Consider the following 22,623-nt stretch of genomic DNA (forward strand, 5'->3'; position numbering starts at 1 on the left):
AGACAATAGTTTGTGTGGTTCTCCTGTTCACATAACACTGCTTTGCAATCTGTTCCTCCTGCTTTGGTGAAGCAGAGGGGATGTCTAGGTGGGCTTATTCCAATAGCAGAGGAGATGTGAGAAACACAGGAGTAGAGAGGGGCATGGATCAGTGGTGAATTGTTAATGTGTTATGGGTTTAGAAGTAGGATGCTTCTCCCAAGTTGTAAATGTGATATTGTACACTTTTAGCCAGAAAATTGAAATGCCTGTCACAGAATTGACAAAAAAGGACTGAGGGAGAAGAGGACACAAAACATGCCTATAATGGGAGAATCTGATATTTCTATTCTCACAATCTGTTTGCATTTTTCCCACCACTTCATTTTTTTTTCACCTTCCTTTTATTACTTTAATATTTTTCCTTTTTAAGATAGCACTTTGAATGTAAATAGAGTTACCACAATACTTTCATTGTAAAGCATCTTCCATCACACTTCCCTGCAGTGAAGTATAGCAGAAATTAATGCAAATAAGTCTTTGTCTGAATCCAGACTTGATTCAGCATATCTGCTGCTTTACCAGCACATACATTATTCACAGTTTACACGATACTTACTTGAAAGCAATAAATGTAATACATGTCATTATATCATATATAGAGCTCTGAAAACATGTCCTTTTATTATTCTACTTAGTAGTTCAGATTGTGATGTGCAAATATTTTTAAGTTGTGTGCCGAGGCAGTGAGCTTTTTGTTAGATCCAATTAGACTTTCTCCCTTCATAGAGTGTGAGGCTCTAAAGTGGTGTTATGCTTGGCCATAGACAAACTTAATCCAGTCAGCTGGAACTCTTAACATCAGCTTTCTGTGATCTGAAGGTATTGAACCACTGATGTATGTTTACATTCAGCAAGTCTAGCATCCAGTGCAAGCAGCAATAGCCAAGCCACTTGTCTAGTGTAATGTGTGATATGTCAGTGCATTTCAAAATTACTGCATGCATACAAGCTAGTGTACAGTAACGCTTTCATCCACAAAACTGTCTATCTCCTCTCCTGGTAATGAACATGTATTTAAGAAATCCTTTTTTTTTTTCTTTTCCTGATTCTCTTCCACTGTAAATCACTGATTTCAAAATTTACTGATTGCCAACTACTTTGTTCATTTTAGTAAGGCTTATTATGAGGTTTAGTGTTAGAAAAGGATTGAGAAATTCAGCCTTAGGTCAAATGCTAAACACACCGGTACAGATGAAATAAATTACTTTCAAATATTACTGATTGCTTTTCTCTCAATGCATTCTTGTTCCACAAAGTAGGAACAAAGTTATTTGCTGTTGATGATTTTTCTTTAGTATGAATGGCAAATGTGTCTTAAATCTAATCCAAGTTTTGCTGGCTTTCCTGGGAGTTTATGCAAAGATCGGAATAGTTCCAGTAGGTCATGCTACAGAAAACTGCAGCATCAAAATGATTCTTTAGCCTTATCAGACAAGTAAATGATGCTTTAAAAAAAGATTTCCCATCTGTGCACATTTCTTTATCTTTCATTAAATCTGTTTTAACTTAATAGGGCCCCAAATGTTTTCATGTAGTCTTATTATCATCTTTTTGATAAAATGTTGCTTATCAGTGACCGTAAGCAATCAGCTTCTTAGAAAATTCGCCTGAAGAAGTGAATTAAAAAGTAATACTTTCCCTCTCCTGTGTTATGACATGCCACGTACTCAGTGCAATAGATGGCTGAGCTGCAGTCTCCACAGCCACCTGGTAAATATATCCCCAAGAAAATTTTCCAAAGACTATTGTAAGTGATACTGGTACACTTAACCAAACAGGCACCTAGGAAATAAATAGGAGAGAAATTGTATGATGAAATTATATCTGTTCCAAATTAGACCCTTTAAAAACCTGCTACTTCTTTCAATAAATTTATTACTGACTCTTAGAGAAAATAAAACTCCCAGTGCGAAGAGAAGGAAAATGCAGATGGGCTCAGAGCAGTGCATCTTACCCCGGGTTTTTCTTTTCATTCCTCTTCCCAGGCAGTGGCCCAGAGTGAATTTTTCATGAGGGCAGGCTTCCCCCCAAAGTGTTTGGCCACCTCACAGTTCTCATTAATATCAGTCTGAATATTTAGGTGTCTAAATAAAGAGTTAGCTGCTTAATTTCCAGCGCATGTTTTCAAACACTTTGGCCAGCATTTGTAAAGTGAGCCTTTGTTTTGCTGCCTAACTGCACTCTTCAAGCCTTATAAATCCACTTTGCGGTTGGAAATGGTATCTTAGTCTTGGCAAGGCAGCACATTCTCCTGACCTGTCTCAATGTGCAGTGGACTTCTGCAGCTGTTTATGCTGACTGGAGAACCCTGCTTATCCTCCTGATGCTTCAGACAGCTGTTGTGGAGAGAGGCCAAGTCCTGCCTCTAGAAGGAGTTCCTATTTATCTTGCAGGCCTGATTGTATGGCTATGGCATAAAAGAGCCATGAATGAGAGATAGGAATAGCCCTCTGAGGAACAGCTCAGAGGAAGATGCTGCAGAGTGGTGATGGCATTGTTTGGTTCTGCATCATGGAGCTTTGAAAGCATACTGAACAAAAGAAGATACAGTGCGTGTCTTTTTGTTCAGCATGGCACAATGGCTCTTGGCTGCAGAAGAGTTTCTAGACAGGTAGGGTCGACAGCTCCCTGTGACTTTCGAAGGCCTTCCCTAGGTGTCATGAATGCACGAGAGCAGCTTGGTCAGAGTGCAGGGCTCCTGGGACCAAGCAAGGTCATTCTCCATTTCCAGTTCAGACCAATACAGAGTTTGTTTACCAGAAGTCAGACCCTATATCAAAGCTTAAGTTTTTCAAAGGTACACTTAGAAGTAGCAAAAAAAAAAAAAGTTTTTCTTTTTTCCAACATAAAAGAGTTTTTGTACTACTACTGCTTTTATAGTTATTGAGGGAGAGTCTGAATCCTTGCTTTGATTTTACTTTTTCTTCTCCTGTGACTGTGAGTAGAGGAAATATTTTCCATTTCTGTGTCAATAGACTTGTTCCTACCCTGTATGCCATGCTTCAGATGCCCACCTGTGAAACTCAGTGGCCACTTGCTTCTTCTTAAGAAAAGTGACTCTGAAATGGCTAACTCTTCCTCCAGAGCTGATGATGATGGGTCAGACTTGGATTGACAAGTGATTAATTTTAGTCAAACTCCTTTCAAGCCAAAAAAAGGTGAGGCAGACAATGTTGAACCAATACCTGTGAATAACCCATCATCAGGTTGTTCCTGTTTTCTCCTGCTAGCTCTCAAAACAAGCCAAATGCTGAATGCTACATAACATGTGTAGTGTTCCAACCCTTACCTTGGAAAGAAGTCTAAAAAACATTGCAGGTACAGCCTCCTTTTAGTGAAATATGCAGAGACAGGCACATATTTAAATTTTCTGGATAGCTATGTCTGAATTGGATTCTTGGCAAACTTGTATTAATGGTACCAGTTATACCTCAGTTTTCCTTTTACGTTCTTAAGGATGATAGTATCGTAAAACACTGAGCATAATACATTTTATTTAGTGCCTAGCTAAAGTTTCAGTTTGTGGTAGTTCTTAACTTCGATTTAAGTGAGAATTTAAGGGCTTACAAACAATTACTGAGAGCTGCAGTTGTAGAGTGAGGCACTTAGTTGTGTTCTGATGTATCGTACATTGATTTGTCCCTCAACTGAATTCCATCAAGTTTTTTTGCCCTAAAAAAAAGGCAACAGTGGGAGATATTAATAAACGCTCTCAAATGTAACTGGTAAATGCATGTCAGAAGTGTGCAAACTGATCAAGTGGATATTAATGTATATATCGTTGGTTGTATCTTTTTGTTTGTGGATTTTGATACCTGCACACTCAAGAAGAATTTGCATGGTTAGTGTTGCTGAAAATATGCTCCTTTGAATTTCAAAAAGAAGCTAATAAGCTTTTATGCTAACTTTTTTAGTCAGAACAATATAAGATGGTTTATTTTACTCTGTTAGCTAAAACATACATTTTTGTATTCCTTTAGGTACATGAAATGTTGCACTCCATTATTTGAGTGTATATAGTTTAAACAAAGCACTTTTTATATAAGGCTTGTTCAAGTATTGATTTTTATGAAGCCAAATTCTAGTATTATGCCAAAGCTAGTAGAAAAGTTACTAAGGCTGACAGCAACATAATTTTAGCCCTGCACCCATTCCTAACTAAAAGTATTTGTGAAACTCAGCAATGAAAATAAAGTGATGTGGGCCTTACTATAGGACAATGTAATTCTTCATTAAATTAAAATTACAAAACAAAGCTTGTTAAAACATTCTACCTTATTTCTGTAAAACATCTGTTCATAAATCACTGTTATCAGGAGAATTTTTTGTCAGCTTTAATTCTTCCATAAAAAAAAAAAAATTGACCTCATGTCCTGATAGTCTTGTCATGTATTGCATGATTGCACGATTGTCTTGTCATGTTCTCCTGCAAGTTTTTATTGTAATTTTTCAATGATAAAATGTTAAGTGATGTGCTAAAATTGTTAGAATCTGATTTGTAGTGCTCATACTTGAGCCATGTTTTTCTCTTGCTTTGTTCTTCGCTTTTCCAAGACTCACCAGACCCATATAATGCAATGCTTTGCTTTCTTTCAGACTTGCTGAAGATACACAAGCTATTCATTGCTTCACTCATCTCCTTCCTCACTGGTGCCTAGCATATAGCTATAATCTGATTTGTATTTGCAAAACTAACAATAAGCTTTTTGTCTTGTGGCCAGGTTATTAAATATTTAAGGTGAACTCTCTGAACATAAAACACTCAGTTATTCAAAAACTTTTGCATTTGACTTCCTTTGTTTAAATAATGGTTTATGTCTAGCACCATTTATTTAAACATGACTGTGTAGGGCAGTGTGAATGGCAGAGGAATTCTTTAGGAAAGATTTATATGAGCAAAAGGCTAAATGCAAACTCATGGATAATCTTTGATCATACTGTTACTGATTTATTCATTAAATTAATGGATGATTATGGCTGATGAAGCTAATTGCACCTTACTAGTGACTATTTGTAGTCTTTTAAAATACCTGTTCTTCCTGCTTACTGTAATGTAGGCAGAAGTCCTCATTCAGGTTAAAGGTGGTCTGCACATCCTGCAGTGTTGTTTTCTCCCTTTCTGTTGCACTTTCTTCTAACTAAACATCTGCTAATAACTCCAGAGTTGGTCAGACTGCAATGCTTCAAGGACAGAACCAGTCTGCCAAATTTAACTGTACAGACTCTACAGAAACAACAAGTAATTTTTTAAAAGTGAGCATTACTTCAGTACTAGTGCATTTGCCCTCTGTTTATATTAATTGTTTTGTTTTAGAGGAAACAGCTTCTTCCTTCTTCTTTTCCTTCTTCTTTGAGCCTTCTTAAATCACTGATATCTTAATTTGTAGGAGTCCCACAGAGTAATGTGGCTGATTAAAATAAGTAATAAGCATTTTATTTTGTATTGAGTGTAATTTTTGTTTTCAGTAGATTAGAAAGGTGCTATATAGGGGGAAGTGCTATAATAGGGTTTTGTTTGTTTGTTTTTGTGGTGTTTTTACAGCATTTTCTTATACTAGTAACACCAGGTTTTGCCTACCATTTTTTTTGATGCTGCTTCTGTTTTTGATCACACTCCTAAATCTAAGGGTTAAAAGATTTACTGGTACAAAGCTTTTAATTTTACCACAGCAAGAAAGAGGAAATCCATCTGTAACACTTTTAATTACATTTCAGTTTCCCTTGAGTTGCTTAATGTTTGATGACATTTTCTGAGGTTATATGACAATGTATATCATGTGATCAAGAGAGGAAGGGGGGGAGTGCTCTCCTTAGGAAGAGTGTAATATACTCTTCTGCGCAGTGTTGCACCACAAAAAGTTTTGTGGAATTAGAAGATTGTAAGCAACTTGTTTTGGTAGACCTGTAACATTGCTCTAGGGAAGATGATATTTTGCATGAATTTTTCCTGAAACAGATATACAAGTTAGAAAATATACCTCAAAGTCTCTGCAGCTTTGATTTATATGTGCTTCAAATTCCAAGAGCCAGCAACAGGTCATACAAAGATATTCTATTGTCCATCTGCTCACGTAGCTGAAGATGCTGCTGTTTTCATTGCTTTCTGCATAACTGGAGAGGTGACAGAACTGTTCCGTTCCTTTGGGTGCTCCCACATTCACCCTAAGTAAAATCAGAACAAATGGTTGATTGTTTGTTTCTATTTTTAATTTTTTTGTTGTCATTTTTATATTAGGTTCTGATACCACAGCTATTCAAGCTCATAGTAGCTTTGAGAGCATATGAATAATCTCTCAGTTAAATGATAAAATGATATGAATAGTTACTTTAATGCTTTGGACAGTGGAAAATAGTAGCAAGTGATGATGTCTTGAGGGCAGAGCTTGATTTTTGAGAGAATGTTTGCATCCCTAGTGTGATTGAATCCTTGTGCTGGATATTACTTCTATTAATAGTGGAGTGGTGGAGGTCTTCAGAGGTCTTTAAACAAAGGAGAGGAAAATCTGTGTTGAAGAGGAAAAACAGGGACATGCACCAAATAAGGCTGTTCACGCCGACATGTTCAGTACCTCTGAAAAAACCCAAGGCACAGAAATGGATGGAATTCTTCTCAGGCAGTATATAAATTTACAAGCCAGTTACTACCACATACTTCCCTCTTTCCTGAGCCTTCATGAAAAGAGGAAACACAGGCTGTGAAAGTTAACAAGAACCATTTGAAGGCCTCTTTCTTCCAAAGCAGAAGGGAAGAAAGAACACTTTGGTCTTTTCACATTGATTACCTTCATGTTACACGTTCAGGAAAGAGTACATTCCACCACATCTGCTTCAGTCTTGGTTGAGAAATAGACTTCAATTTTCCATTCCTGGAACTGTATTTTCCCTTTGGTTTACAGAATTTAGCTGCTTGCCACAGCCTAAGAACCCAGTCTGGCTCTGTTCATGTAAATATTATGCATGAGGCACCAACATACTGGTGCCATAACTGTCCAATAACACCTCTATAGAGCCACAGACATGTACACTGTAGTGTCTCAGATAAAATGCTCAAGGAATTTTCAATTAAAGTCTATTAAATATATGCAACTTCCCTGTTCCATGCATCTTTAACAGGACAAATCCTTGCTAACTTGTTAAAAGTTATAAGTTCTCTGCTCCTTTTATTCTCTTTTCACAGTCTCAAGTTTTTTTTTTTGAATGCTTTCTTTTGAAAACTAAAGCTTAGATTCTTCCCCCTCTCCCCCCTTGTCATTTGTTTTGATATTCATAGTCTGTATTTTATTTTATTTTTTTGCTTTTCTCTAGTTCATCCACTGACCACGCGTTCTTTCCTAAAAGTAGATGATTCTCAGTGTTTGATTTATTTCTCTAGGTGTTTACTCAGTGGACATAAAGCTATTGGAAAATTCAAATATGGAAACATTTCCTCTCAGTTTGAGCATTTATATTTTATCTGAGTAGGTTTTTTTAATAGTAGACCTTTGAGAGTTGGAATAAAAAGTCCAATAAAACAGATCAAAGAACCAACATTTATGAGAACTATATATTGAAAGAGACTTGAAATCTATTGTTTAAATTACTTTTCCTTTTGGGACAACTGCAAAAGTACTTAATAAGGTGGTTTAGAACAAGAGCTGGAAGGAAGTAAAAGAATTCTAAGTATTTTCTTACTTTCCACTTGTTATGAAGAGCAGTTCATTGCTCTGCCAAGTCTGCTTTCATTTTGGTTGTTTAGTTCAGATAGAAGCCCCAGAAGTTTTCTGTCCAAAGAAAAATTTATGATACAAACAAAAAATTGTTTCCATCTTGCAAATTTGTGTGTATGACTGTTCTATGTGTCCTAGCTTTAGTATTACCGAAAGTATCCCTACGTCCATCTCAAGGCTGCACTTAAAGATATACCATTATTTTTTAGGTCTGTAAATAGGGATATTAAGGAGAAAAAAACAGGTACACATTGGATTAGCAGTCTGCTATGGTTTGAAGAGAAAGGAGTGTTAGAATAGATTCAAAAAACAAACAACAGTGAAAGAACAGACAGAACTTCTTGACTAAAAAAGATTATGAGATGTGCCAGAGTAGAGAATCTGCTAAGCTAGTAAGGTGGCTTTTCACTAACTGCTTATTTAAGGCTTTGGCCTTATTCTCATAGTTCAGACAGATGTCATATAGCCTCCCCGCAGAGCATAAATGTAACCTTGCCCTGCCTGATGGGCAGACCCCTGTTCCACACCACTGGTGGGACCAAGTGAGGCAAGCTAGATGATCACAACAGTACCAGGCTCATTCTTGTACTGGCACAAGCTAAACCTAACTACAGAGAGGTTGTCCAGCATTTGTGAAAGTTAGCATGTCTTTTTCAGAAATGCCCAAATATCACTGAAAGGATACAGTGTGAACAATCCACACCTTAGATTCCGTGTTTTGTTTTGTTTTGTTTTAAAAAGGTTTTCTTGAAGCCAAGTAGTCCAGTCACATCTTCCTGTCTGATAGAAAAGTCATCTGCCTGCACTACAGGCAGACAAATTTCAGCCTCTTTTTGCATGGTTTGTTTAGTTCTACGAGGTTATCCAACAAGAACTGACAGAACTGAGTCTGATTCCCATAAAAAGGTTTTAAAAATAGATGTCTGAATTCCTTTGAACATCTTAATATTTGGGTGTACAGGATTTAGGTTTTGACACTCATTCTGCTCATTCCAATGAGACCTACCTTCCTTGTAAGGGAAATGCAAGCAGATTTACATGTGATCAGATAGAATTGATATTAAATAGTTTAATACTTTAAATATAAAAATCTCCATGTTTATTATATCATAATTAAGTAAAAAATGTGAGCAACCAGTTGTGGAAATTCACAAGTTTGTATGTGTTTTTGGTATCTTTTCTGTTTATTTACTTGTTTCTTTGTTTTAATGTTTTTGTGCTTGCAAGAGGAAGTCATTCTCTCAGTTTGTCTTGCTGGGCTATTTTTGCTTAGTAACTTATTTCTTTCTTTGTGTCTTTTTCTGAGAGATGCTCTCTACTCCTTTAACACTCTTAAGACCTCCTCTGTCGTTAGTTTGTATTCAGCTTTCCGGGGCATGAATGGCCAGATTTGTGTTCTCTCCTGAAGTACTTTAGCACTAACATTTTCCTCTGTCTGCTGGATATACCACTCCTGATAAGTGCTTAGATTATATTTGCCTTTGACACGTATAGATTATATTGGAAGGTTACAATCAATGTGTTATCAACAAATATTGCCAACAAGATATTTTACCCCCAGAAATTTTCCTAGTTGATAAGTAACCTTATTTTCTGATATTTCCAGAAACAGTATTTTTTGCTATTGGACTTCCATGCTCAGGCATCTCAAAGTAACTCATTAAACTCTATTATATTATTAAACTCTATTATATTCTGTGTGGCACTTCTACTTGTTGATCTTATCTCTAAGCTTTGTGTTATAAGGTGGTTATGATAAGATACTTCTGGGTATTTTTCTTGCTAAGATCATTGATTAAGTTACCAAATGAAATGGTTTTCTGAACAAATATTTGTAGAAGCCCAGTAATAATCTCAACATGTTGCATGCTTATTCTTTTTAAAACTCCATAGTCAATTAAGTCCATTCCTTTATACTGCTGATGTATACTTCAGGTTTCCCCTTTGTTTCTAGGCTCAATAAGAATTAGTCACACGATCATATGCTTTATTGAAGGCCAAATAAATGATTTCTACTAGAGATGCTCGTATTGAAAATAGAAAAAGAAGTAAAATTTAAATGTTTTGTTTGTTTGTTTGTTTTTTTGGAAATGCAGGTACAAGTTTATTCATCTGTATTTTTTACTTGCATCTCTTCAGTACTTTTTTTTTTTTCTTTTTTCTTTTTTCTCTCCTCTGAATAATTGTCCTGGAGCCATGCATTTTGCTTAGATCTGACTTAGTGGACTCTTTCCAGATTACATTTTTTCTTTCTTAAGTATAGGTATTATGTTTGCTATTTTTGATCAGATAGCACCATCCTCAGTATTGGAGAGCTATTAAAATATTTTCTTCACCACTTCCTGCTTTTTGTGCCAGGGTTTCCAGAACTCTGGGATATGAATTATCTAGTCCTAAAATGAGTTTATTAAATTCTGTTGAATTGAGTAGTTATGCTGGTTGTGTTTATTTTCATGTCCATTAGCAGTAATGACAGTAATTAATCTCAAAGAATAAAGTACAATTTTCACTTTATAAGTTCCTAAATTAAAAACACCTATTTGGTAATTCACATTCTCCAGAAATCTTGGATATTGCCTGGTAAACATTCCTTAAAACTGCCTTTAGAACTCAGTGGCCTGTTGCTGTTATCCAAGAAGCCATTAAAAGCACAAGCCAATTGACAATAAATGTACCATACGTTTCCCAGAAATTTAAAATCATGGGCTGAAGAGTCACTTGGCAGGAGAGTGGACATTTTCCTCTTTGGATTTTGATTTGAATTTTGGCTTGTGTTCATACTGTTGGCTTTTGACATTTCTTTAGTACATCAGAATGAAAATGGACACCTTGAAATCTTGTGTGGGGCGTTTTTCTTTTCATGCGTCTCTGTTCCAGCTCATTGGGAGTGTTGCTGTCCTTCCCATTTCCTTTTGTCCTAAACTTAGGTCTTAGTGCTTCTGTGTTTTGCTGTCATCTCCTTTATAGTCTTTCCAGCCTCTTGCAGTCTTCCAGTCGTTGCCCGAGTTCTTTTGCAGCTTTCTCATCTTTCCATTAGGGCCTGTGAATTACTGCAATTTTCTTTTGATGACTTGATGATTTGAAGTCCTTACTGCAGAAGTTCAGTTGCTAGTAGTGCTTCCTATTACATAACAGGATTGGGAACAGCAGAAAATGTGCAATGCTATTAGTGTACCAGCTGTCAGGGTATAGATGTGAAGGCTTAGAATGTTCCACACTTACATATGGAGAATGCCTTCTTTTCCCTTTTGGTGTGAAAGGAGGAAATAGTGCATTAGACCTGCCATTGAGGAGGTCTCTTTCAGTGCTGTGTTCCCATGAAAAGCCACGGTCAACCATTGCCTTGGCCAGAAATGTCCTCTCTGGGGTTACTCAAGTTACTGGCAGCATTGATTGGAGCCCTTTCTGTTTTAAAGCGCTGGGAGCTAGTTTATGGCTGGCTGTCTTTCTGGGTGGACAAGATGTGATTTAACACATACTTTTCATTGCAAGACCACCCAACTACGGCGCTCTGAGGGAGAGAGCTGTGGTGCTTGACCATGTTTTTATATGTTGTATTGATATGTATTGGCTGCGAGAGTATCTGGTTACACATTTGAGCACTCCCTGGTTGTTCTTTAATTGCTTCTGTTTTGCTCATGGATGCTTAATGTGTAATCTTGACTGCTATGCTGAACTCTTATTACTTAAGCTGTTGGGAACCTGTGCTCAGCATTAAATGCACAGCTGGTACAGCTGTGGCTACCTCACTCTGCCACTGTGGAAGCTGCTAGTCTCGCCAAGGAGCAAGCTTGCCAGAGCACTGACCTGTAAAGTGAGTTGCTTTAATATAGGGGCCGAGGAAAGCACTCCAGCACATAGCTGCTCCAGTAGAGCTTGTGATGGTGTGAATGCAGTGCAGAAACCCTCTAATTCCCTCCCGTGCTGTGGGAGCTCTGTTTCTAATAAGGTTCGGTGAAAAGGTTTAGCAAGTGTGGAATGGAGTTACAAGGGTCTAAATTGACTGCTACGGGGTCTTTTAGGTTAGCAGCTGTTTCTTGATCAATCCAAACAAACCAAGCAGGCATTGGTTGAGACAGCTCTAGTCCCTGATAGGGAAAAAACTTACCAGCAAGAGCCAGATCATTACCTCATGTAGTTGTACAGCTTGTTGTCTGACCTGGTATTGCTGCAGCAAACCAGAAAGTACTGGAACAGGGGCAAAACCGTGCTGGAACCTCTTATGCAATCTAATGAAAGTCTAAAGCAGCTATTCACGATACATATACTTCAAATGTATTTATACTATATGTAGCATACTCTATGCCAAATCAGGGGTGTTGTTCAATAAGAAAGCATGGGAAAAACATATAATGAGGAAAATGGATCAAGACAAGCCACTCTGGGCCAGGGTTTTTGCAGAGCAATTCTCTACCTTCAAGAAACCTAGCTTGACTATCTGTCCAGCCAGGCATGTGGGTTTTGTCCACAGAACAAAAGCGCAGGACCTGCCAAAACCACAGGTTGAATTGCAACAGGCTGTTTTTTCTTTCTTCTAGCAGAGAAGGCGGCTGCTGGGGAACTGTCTGAAGAAAGTAGACTAATGGGTGAAACCAGTTAGGGATATGCAGGGATGTACTGCTCTTGCTTTCTTGATATGTATGTTTATGAAATGATGTGCCAATGTGGCATTTATTCTTATAGTGACAAAGTGACAAGCTTTACTTGTGTCTGCTTGTTGCTGTGGTTGGAGTGCAACCCCCATGCAGGAGTGTTCCTCCTAATTTTCTGAATTGATAATGCCAATCTCCCAATTTACTTTTGCAGCTGGATAGGAAACGTGGTCCAAACTCTGTGATCCCCAAGCCTGTTTTGCATTGCCAGAATTTGTTTACAATAGGCACGTTTTAAATTTACTATTTTACTGCCCACTTGGAGCCACTGTAGTTCCCAAACATTTTGAAGGAAAGCTGCTAGTTACCCTTTTGTAAAACAAGCATCTTGGTTCCAAGAATAGAGACTTGATCATGATTTAAAAAAAAAAATAAAATAGGGACACTGAAGCAATAGAACATGACCATGGACATAAGCCTTTATCTTAAGCTTTTGTTAGTCAGAGTAAATTTCAAAACTGAGACCTGGTCTGGTAGAATATTTCCGCTGAAGTGTTGTTTCTCAGATATTATTCCTGAGTTCTTGAGTTTCTTTTTGTGGGATGTGTTAACTTTCTGCCTACAGCAGTCTCAGGAACCCTCTGATTTCCCTGCAAATATGTGTTGTTACCCAAGTGCTGCACATCTGTGAGACTATTCTGCTCTACTGGAGAATATGATTGGTCTTGGGTGTAGATGTCTTTCAGTTCTGTTTGCACTTTTTCTAAGGAAAACCTATTGATTGTAGTTAGTGTTCCATTCTGCAAACACAAAGCATAATTTTTTTTTTTTTATTAAGTCAAGGTCAGCAGAGCTTGTAACATGAACTTTTTCGTAGCTACCTAATGGCTTATGTATTATGTAGAATTTTTTAAAAATGTCTTTTTTAATTTAAAATTATCTAACACAGTTCTGCAGAAAGTTCTACATGGTATATTTAAAATGCTAGTGCCTGACTTGTATGATTCAATTTCTTCTCTGACTTTGTTTTGAAGGAGTTTGTAAATAAAAATTTGCTTTGTTCATAGCAAGTGAGCATCCCTGCAAGGGCAGGAATATCTTCTATGTGGGGAATCATGAAACATGCCTCATTTTTCTGCTAAATAGGCAATTTTACTTCCTAGGGTTGGCAATATACCTCTTAAAATATTCTGCAGGGTATTTACAACCTGCAATAGAGGGACAAAAGTTGTTTTCCTTTGAATCAGTTGAATCAATCTTCCTTTTTATTTTTTTAATATTTTGAAAGACATAACTATTTCATACAGTTCGTAATAATGGTATGAGTAATTCTTCCTGTAATTTGGCAGAAATTATTTTTGGAGTAAACTTTCCACACCATAGGGGGCTTTCTTAGAAATTATGAGGCAGAACCTAATCCTGAAAGGTAAAAAAAAAAAATGTACTAACTCTGGCTCTGGTTATTTTCCCTAAACAACTGTGAATATAGGAGAATCTGCAGGAGAAGGGGTCTTTAATTTTTGTTCTCTATGCAATTATTTGTTTTTATTCAGTCTTATTTCTGTTTATTCCTGTTTCTCTGAAAACAAGCAGAAACAAAAAAACCATCCCACCTTTACATATGTAGCCATTTATGTGACTTTTGTGTGTACGTTGCCTGTCAAGGTTCAGTAGGATGCATCATCGGTCTTGGTCTTTGCCTGGAGGAACCTGGGGAGTCACTGTCATGCCCGTTCAGTCTTGGTGCCCAGATGCCCTGTACATAAGGTACAGGCAATGAGGACGTAATTTGAATATAATCCCCTAGAAAGCTACTTGGAAATACTGTTGAATGAGACCATTGCTGGTAGTTTGAAGAGAATGGATAAAGTTGTGTTCCTCAGGAATTTTTATTTAAAATACTATTAGAACCTGCACTGTAATAATCTGAACATACAGTCCAACAAGAGGCAGATAGAATCCTTTGAGTAGGAAGAGGCACTTAAAGGTTATCTTTTCTAATTCTCCTGCAGTGAATAGGGACATCTACAGCTAGATCAGGTTGCTCAGAGCCCCATCCAGCCTGGCCTTGATTGTGTCTGGGAATGGCACATCCACCACATCTCTGAGCAACCTGTTCTGGAGGTTCACTATGTTCACTATCATAAAAAACTTCTTCCTTATATCCAATCTAAATCTCCCTCTTCTAGTTTGAAACCTTTCCCCTTATCACAAAAGACCCTGCTAAAGAGTCTGTCATCTTCCTATAGCCCTTCTTTAGATACTGAAAGGCCACTATCAGGTCTCCCTGGAGTCTTCTTTTCCCCAGGCTGAACAGCTCCAGCTCTCTCAGCCTGTCCTCCTCATGGGGGAGGCATTTCATCTCTTGGATCATTTTTGTGGCCTTCCTCTGGACACTCCGCAATGGGTCCATGTCTCTCCTGTACTGAGGACTTTACATCTGGATGCAGTACTCCAGGTGAGGCCTTAACAGCACAGAGTAGAGGGTCAGGATCACCTCCCTCACCCAGCTAGCCATGCTTCTTTGAATGCAGCCCAGGATATGATTGGGTTTCTGGGCTCTGAAGACACATTGCCACCTCATTTCCAGCTTATAGATTTATTCTTTCATTATTCTTTCTCCCAAGTAATAGACACACAAATAGTTTTTGGCTCTTAGAATCAGGAATTCTTTGAGTTTATCTTCGTATAAAGAAACTGAATTGTTGTTTTTCAGATTTTAGTGAAGGACAACAATTTTATGTGAAGCAGAAAATTTGAGTGAGATGTGTGCAAAGATAAACATCATCTGGAGATTTCAGAACACAATGTCTAATTCTATTTTGATGCGTCCAATGCAACCTCACAAATTCCCTCATTGCATTTGTATGGGAGCTGTCAATCACAGCCTGAACCTCTGATTGACCATCTGAGGCAAACAATGAGTCAGCCACAGGAGCACAGGTGAAGGCAATTCACCTGTGCTACCGGAAGGGGTGGAGTCTGTTCCCACCTCTCCTGGATTCCTTTTAAGTGCTGACTGCCGGTAAGGAAAGTTCTCTTTCTGGAGATAGTTCTTCATGGAGTTTATTGTATGCCTACAACATTGGTGAGCATTTTTCATTTATTATTTTTCATTGCAATGATCCTACTTAGCCTAACCTCTGTACATCTATTGATTGTATAACATTGGAGTAACTCCTAGTGACAGAAATTACCTAAGTAGAGAACATGTGTTTAGTCTCTTCAGTGCTTTCTTGAGTAGCCAGATGCCTGTAACATGTCCTGTTGAAAACTTCTTTAATGGCTGAAAAAAAAATTATCACTGCATGTGGTGTCTGTAATGCCAATTTCCTAACTTAGAGTTTGCGTTCTTTTACTTTCTCTATCTTTAGTAGCTCAGGGCAGCTTTGGAGCACCTGTGATTGGTGCTAACTGGCAGAGCAGAGCTGTAGCAAACTGTGCAGATACCTGCAGTGTGTTTACAGGTGGTGCTGATAAGGCTGATTGCACGCAATTCTCCTTAGAATCCAGCATAATGGTTGTGTCATACAGTTTGCTGAGGTGAAACAGAGGTTGAAAGGATATAACAGATTTTTTCTTTTCCTGCTCCAGTTTTAATTTGTTAGCACACCTGCAGATCTGGCATTTGTTTTGTTGTTTGCTTCTCCTCTTTTCAATATATATATATATAAATGGCTCACTGGAGGCAAGACTGCCTCCAGTTTTATTTCCAGCTAACTTCACTCTGTGCTGCTGCTTTTTTTCCATCCAGCCTCACCACTCCATCCTTTTTCTTCTCTCTTTAAGTAGTTTGCAAGAGGGAATTGGTGAATGCTGGTCTTGGAAATCTCTATAGAAAACAAGTATTTAACACACTATTCATTTACAAGTTATTTTCAATGTCCAAACGTAAGGATAGATGTCTCAGAGCTGTAAGAGGAACACAGTTTATCGTTCCACAGGGAGAAAACATGAAGAGCGTGACATCTGGAATGTTTGATAATATAAATATGAACAACTGGAAACAGATGGATAATGAGGGGCTCATCTCCTACTACATGTCTTCCTGCTTTAAGAAAATGCAAAGTCTGCTTTTACTACCTGGCAATATTTTTAAAAGGGCTTGCTGTATCACAGAGGAAGTTGATAATAAAGAAACAGAATTCTTCTGTTCCCTGTGGGGCTAGGATTTATTCACACAGGTGAGTAAGAGCATTGGGTCAAATGTTTCAAAATCAGTTACTTAACAACTAAGCTTTAGAAGAAAATAACTTATGAAGGTGATAAATGCACAGAAAGTGTTGTACCATTTGCATAACATCAGCTAAGTCAGGAGTTGCAGGGATCAGTAGAACTAATATTAATTATTATATAGTATTAATATTGATAATTACTCTTAAAGTAATTATACGTAATATTAATGTATTAACACAGTTACTCTCATAATTAGTAACGTAATTGCTCATGTAATTATTGTGTTAAATCCTTATCCATCCAAGTGAGAACTGATTAACGCTAATGACACCAGCGTAAGTGTCAAATTGGTAATAACTTCCTGGGGATGACTCCAAATCGTGTGCTGTGTTATTTGGAGGTGGCAAATTGAAGGTGAGCTGACAGCCACAATTAAATTTTCCCTTCACTTGCTTTAGTTAGACGTGTTCATATTCAGGAATACTAATTGAAACAAACAAACACAAAAACCCCTTCACCTTATTTGCCTTCTTTTTCTAACCTTTCTTTCTACTGTCAGTAAATGCTGTCTGAGATCACTTCCTTGGTCTCTTCTGCTTCCTAGCAAAAGCTTGCTGGAGTGGCTGCCTGTGAGAATGCTATTAAAGAGTGTAGGTTTAAACACATGGGCTTTGCGTTTCCATAATGCTTGAGTACACAATGAGGTAACTCTGTAAGTGGAAGTTGCTTCATAAATCAAACCATATATTATTTGATGTTTTAAATATTCTGCAAAGAACCAAATTACAAGAAATACAGATGAGCAAGTCTCTTCTGAAAAATGAAATCTAAGAAGATACCAGATGCTTGCTTTTATTGGATCCATTAAATTACCTTAGGAAATCTGGTTTTCTAATTGTAGGTTTTGCAGGTGAAATCTGGAAAACAACTGGTGATCAGGGGATTTAAGATAAGTGGAGGCGAGCAGGTACAGCAGGTTTCTGTTTTCCTTTCTTAATCATATGCATTTTGAAAATACTAATACTTAACTAATCTCTAGAGCCCAAAAACATTCTTGGGTTTACACAGGGAGTTGCTGCAGGGGTACTGCCCTGTGTGTGGGTTGGAGGTGAGGGTGGACTGGTGGACTGCTGGCTGCAGCTGACCAGGGCTGTTGTGCACTGCTGGGTCAGAGATGAAGCTGCAATGAGAAGAAAAGGTGCTTTTCTTGCTTTGTAGGAGTTCTGCAATACTTTGGCAAGGTCAAAAGTCAGTTTGATGCTTCTCAGTAACTTTGGATTTCCAAAGCACTAACAGCTATACCTAAGTGTTGAATTTACCTTTTTCCCTCCCCCTCTTGATGGTAATTGTAATTAGAATGAAAGTTGCATAGCTAATCTGCGAGTGGTTATTTTCTTTGCTTCACACTGCACAACTAATCAGACTAAGTGCTAGCTGTTGCAGATGCTGTTCTTGCAGAGGATACTTACATCGCATACTGGATAGAAGTCCATGATGTTTTATACTTGTTCTGGTACACAGGAACCTTGTGCAGAAAGCTGAAGCAATTACAGAGAATGCCTTGCCATTAGCAGTGCCAAGGGGCTATTGTAAATGAATGGACTGGCAGTTTAAATTCTGCCTGCCAATTTCAACTATAGAAATCTCATGGTCAATGTGTTCTCCAGTGGGCAGTTATTGAGCTATGACAGGCTGTAAGTGACAAAAATAACAAGAGATGTTGTTCCCCGTCTTAAAGTATGCATCAGGATTATTCGCAAACAAAGCATATTAGTGTTGGTGAGCTTTTTCTAGGTACCATTTTAGCTTTGAGTGTTGAAATGTTGTTGTACACTGACAGCTTATTTTGAGTGAAATATTCCTGTGAACCTTCAATGCAGGTAACATATTCAATCAAAACTAAGAGTTTGCTGAATCAGGACCTTAGTTTCTTTCTACTGAGCAGCATAGGGAGTTCACAGGTAGGTTTGTTTTGGCACCTTTTCATTAGATCCTGTTGTAAACAACAGGTGTGTGCTGTCATACTTTCAGCAAAAAATAAAGTAAAATTTGACCATGCATACTTTTTTCAGATTGTTTTTAACAAATGTCTCAAAAGTATTGAACAGCTTTATTTAGACTAGTGTTTATTTCTTATCAAATGTAAGTTTCCAAAACTTACATTCAAACATATTCAATTGTATGCTATTTTATTTTATGCAAATTTACAAGATGCTTTATTCTTTAATAAAAATAACATTATTTACTTATTATGTACAGGTACATTATGAGGGAAGTCTGCGTCCACCCTGATTCCATTTAAGCCTTTTGCTTTTTAACACATGGCTCTATCTTCTAAAATACATTTATCTTTAGAGGTGTTGAGTGATGCTTAAGAAGAGAAATGTTTAGAATGCTTCAGTGATTGACACCATCCGCTTTGACTACAGCTGATCTTTTACAAACCCTGGCTATGAATATGTCAGCATTGAGCAAAGGTAATTTGGCTCTGTGAAGCAGAAAAGAAACCTCAAGCCTACTGTGGGGAAACTTGATGTTTAAAGTTAGGCTGCTTCTGGCATTCCTGCTGTAAAACAGCAGAACTTGACTTGTCAGTAAGCAAAATGTTCAAGCCTGGCTCATTTGCATCTTTGTAAAAGGTGACCAATTTCAGTATCAAAACAAAGAAATTGCTGATGCAAAAAGTTGAACTCCTTCTCCAGACACTAGGGAAGGGGAAGGAACCGAAAAGACAGACATGCATTTGGGACAGGATCTGGTGTTTTGCATCACTGAGCTGTGATTATGACGGTGATGAGTAGTATCCTTTGGAAAGAAAACATACATAGGTCACTCTGAAAGTAATGCCTCATATTCATTTTGATGAAGACTGTAACAACTACAAAGAGCAAAATAACACAACAGAGTAAGTTCTCAGCTACAGAACACTGGTTTTCGACATAATCACTACTATTAGCCACAGATGAATTGATCAACATGTTCTTCATTTTGTGCTGTGACATCTATGTATGGCCATCTGGAATGTTGCTTGCCTTTTGCATTGCTGTTGTTATTGCTGAAATGCACCACCCACCACCTTGCTGTGCTGACATCCACTGTTTGGTCTCCATAAACGCTCAGCTAGCAGCAGTGTCAATGCTATTTTTTCCACGTGGAGGAATTCAGTGACACACCTTTACTTCATACATGCTCCTATGCTGTTTTGCCCCTCTGCTGTCATCTGTCACAAGGCTAGAAAATGTAACAATATTGGTGAGAAGGTTCAACCTCTCCTGACATACTGCCAGTACTTGCCTCTGATGATGTGGGCCAGCATAATGAAATAGAAGACATTACTTTTGGAGCAGCCCCATAATTAATAGTAAGATATAATGACCCAAATGCTAAGTATAAACAAAAATATTAGTTCCTTTGTAGTGAAGAAAGTATGTGAGTACTGTTAGTTCTTGTGTAACGCTTGTACCGTAGGACAGAAAGGTCAGAGAGACTTTGGACTTCTCTACTGCTTTCATGAAGTGTGGAATGTCTTCTGAACTGGAAGTAAAGATTTGATATTTTAATTCCATCTCCATCCTCTAAATGTTATCAGTATAAACTAAACTAAGTGAGAAGCAGTCAGAAAAGTAGTTTGAGCAGCAAAAAACTTATATCTAATCTTGACTAATTTGTATTTTACCTTGAAGAAGATGCTTAGGAAATCCTTTTAAGATGCTCCCTGATCTCTTCATAGCTTTGGATGTGGAAAGATCAGGATGGTTAGGAATAGTGTCTGAAACATAAAACATCCTGACCTTTGCACTAGGTTGTCTATTTAATGCTTGCCTTCTTTACAGATGCCTATTTCGATCTATTGACCATCTGTGTTGACGAGTGAGATGTTAATGCAACCCTGGAAAAAAATTACCAAGCAAAGGACCTTTGCTTTGGGAGAATTCTAAAAATATTTAAAACCCAGTTAGGGTGGCTTTGAGGCTTTTTTTTTCCTTAGGAAACTTGAAAGTTTAAAAAAAAAAAAAAAAAAAGAATAGCAGAAAAGCTTGTGTAAAGCAAAATTCTTTATTCATTATCTGTGGTCGTTCCAATTTAGATTTATTTTGGCTCTGTAGTGGTCAGTGTTAAATTCTTTGTCATTGAAATGCTCTTTCTGCATTTTTATATTGTCTTTGTATATATTAGAGTGCAGTGATTTCTTATACTTTTATATCTCATAAAATGGGATAAGCAGTGCATAAAATAAAGGTTTAGAGGAGAAGAACTATTTTAACTTAAAACACTGAACTGGTCACAGGAGCGTTGGTGTTTCTGCTGTATTTATTTCCCTTCTTTCCCCATTCCTTGGCTGCATAGATGGCCTGCACTATAAAATTCAGCAAAGCAATTATCCCGGTTACATATCAGACAACTGAATTCATGTTTCATGAACAGCTGTAATTCTACTATTTATTATTTTGAGAGTTTAATGTGTGTATATAAATATATTGTCCCTTTCATGAGCTTTTGATGTTGCATATTTTTTTAACCAAAATTTTAGAATTTGCTTGCCAGACTTCATCAATTGCACTATTTGCAATGAGTAGTGAAGTAGTTGTTTTCCAATACACAGGCTTTGAATTGGTGCCCACGACCTTCATTATGAAAAACTCCTATCAATGCTTTCACATAAAAAACCAAAGACAGGCTATGGTTGAACAAAATCAGAGACTTATTAATAATGACAAGAAATAGGCTTTTACTTAGGTGTCTTATAAATTACTGGTGGCAAATTAATGCAGTTGACTGTTTTGTTGAATGTATGCTGCATGTGGTAGCCATGCAAATTTAATGGAAAAAAGGAGAATAAAGCTCCATAGGTAAGATATGTAAGTTTTGCTCATTATGTGTTATCTGCTTGAATTCTTGCCTGTTCTGAATGCTCACTTCTTCTCAACCTCTCCCCATTGTATTTCAGTTTTCCTAAGAGCATGATTTATCTAAACAGGAGTACATCACAACATTGTATAGTTTGTGGGTTCTCCTTCCATCTTTGAAAATGATGGAGCAATGTCTACAGCTGTAACTATGATTTTATCGTAGAGTTATAGAATCATCAAGGTTGGAAAAGACCTCCAAGATCATCCAGTCCAACTGTCCACCTGTCAGCAATATTTCCCACTCGTCCATGTCCCTCAGTAAAACATCTAAACATTTCTTGAACACCTCCAGTGTTGGTGACTCCACCACCTCCCTGGGCATACTGTTCCAGCACCTGACCACTCTCTTGGAGAGGAAGTATTTCCTAATGTCCAACCTGAATCTCCCCTGGAGCAACGTAAGGCCATTCCCCCTAGTTCTGTTGCTAGTTACATGGGGGAAGAGGCCAACACGCACCTCACTGCAACTTCCCTTCAAGTAGTTGTGGAGAGCAATAAGGTCACCCCTGAGACTCCTCTTTTCCAGACTAAATAATCCTGGTTCATTCAGCCACTCCTCATAAGGCTTGAGCAATGATTTTTGTTGTGAAACGAGTCATGTTGGCAAGCCTTCAATTCTCTAAGACCTCTCTGGTTGACCAGAGTGCTGATAGGTGATGGAAGGTGGCTTGGCTATCGCCTCCACCAGCTGCCTCAGCATTGGGTGGATCCTATCTGGCCCCATAGACTTGTGACAGTCCAGGTGGAGTAGATGATGCTTTCTTTGAATGAACTTGAAGAGGAAGCTCATGATTCTGTTTTAATCACTTATTAAACTTCAATAATTATGCTTCCTGGCCCGAATTGTGCAGGCTGTGAATAGCTTTTCAATTTGACGTGCACTTTGCATACAATTGAATATAAGTAGTAAAGGAGAAATTCTTTGCAATAATCAAACTCTCCAAAGTATTTGAGAAAAATAAATGCTTTCTGTCATAGGTTTCCAAATTTTACCCAAGTCTTGTCAATATAATTATGGTTTAGGAGACATTTTAAGTGCTAGTTGAACCTTTAAGCTGTGTTTCCTCTGGAATAATTACCGGATGTGAAAATGGCCAAATGAAATGCGTATTCATAGAGATTAATCAAATTAGTTAAGCTACTGTTACCTTATGCTTAATTTATATTGTATGCATAGTTACAAACAGACTGTAACAG

At 37.6% G+C, this 22,623-nt stretch overlaps 1 protein-coding gene across 11 annotated transcripts in view; it reads left to right on the forward strand.

The window, feature by feature from the left end:
• The window catches only part of BMPR1B (bone morphogenetic protein receptor type 1B), a 235,302-nt gene that overhangs the window by 17,424 nt on the left and 195,255 nt on the right, over nucleotides 1-22,623 (forward strand). For 5 of the 11 annotated variants that reach the window (XM_048942341.1, XM_048942345.1, XM_048942337.1 and 2 more), the window contains exon 1: nucleotides 15,375-15,428. The exons of 2 other annotated variants lie outside the window; for them this stretch is intronic. The gene's annotated coding sequence lies outside the window, so the exon portion shown is untranslated. Of the gene's footprint in view, nucleotides 1-15,372; nucleotides 15,429-16,284; nucleotides 16,525-22,623 lie in introns of those variants that run through there. 4 more of the 11 variants (XM_048942340.1, XM_048942343.1, XM_048942339.1 and 1 more) reach the window with 2 other exon arrangements.

This window comes from Lagopus muta, chromosome 4 (assembly GCF_023343835.1).
Source record: "Lagopus muta isolate bLagMut1 chromosome 4, bLagMut1 primary, whole genome shotgun sequence".
Lineage (NCBI taxonomy): Eukaryota > Metazoa > Chordata > Aves > Galliformes > Phasianidae > Lagopus > Lagopus muta.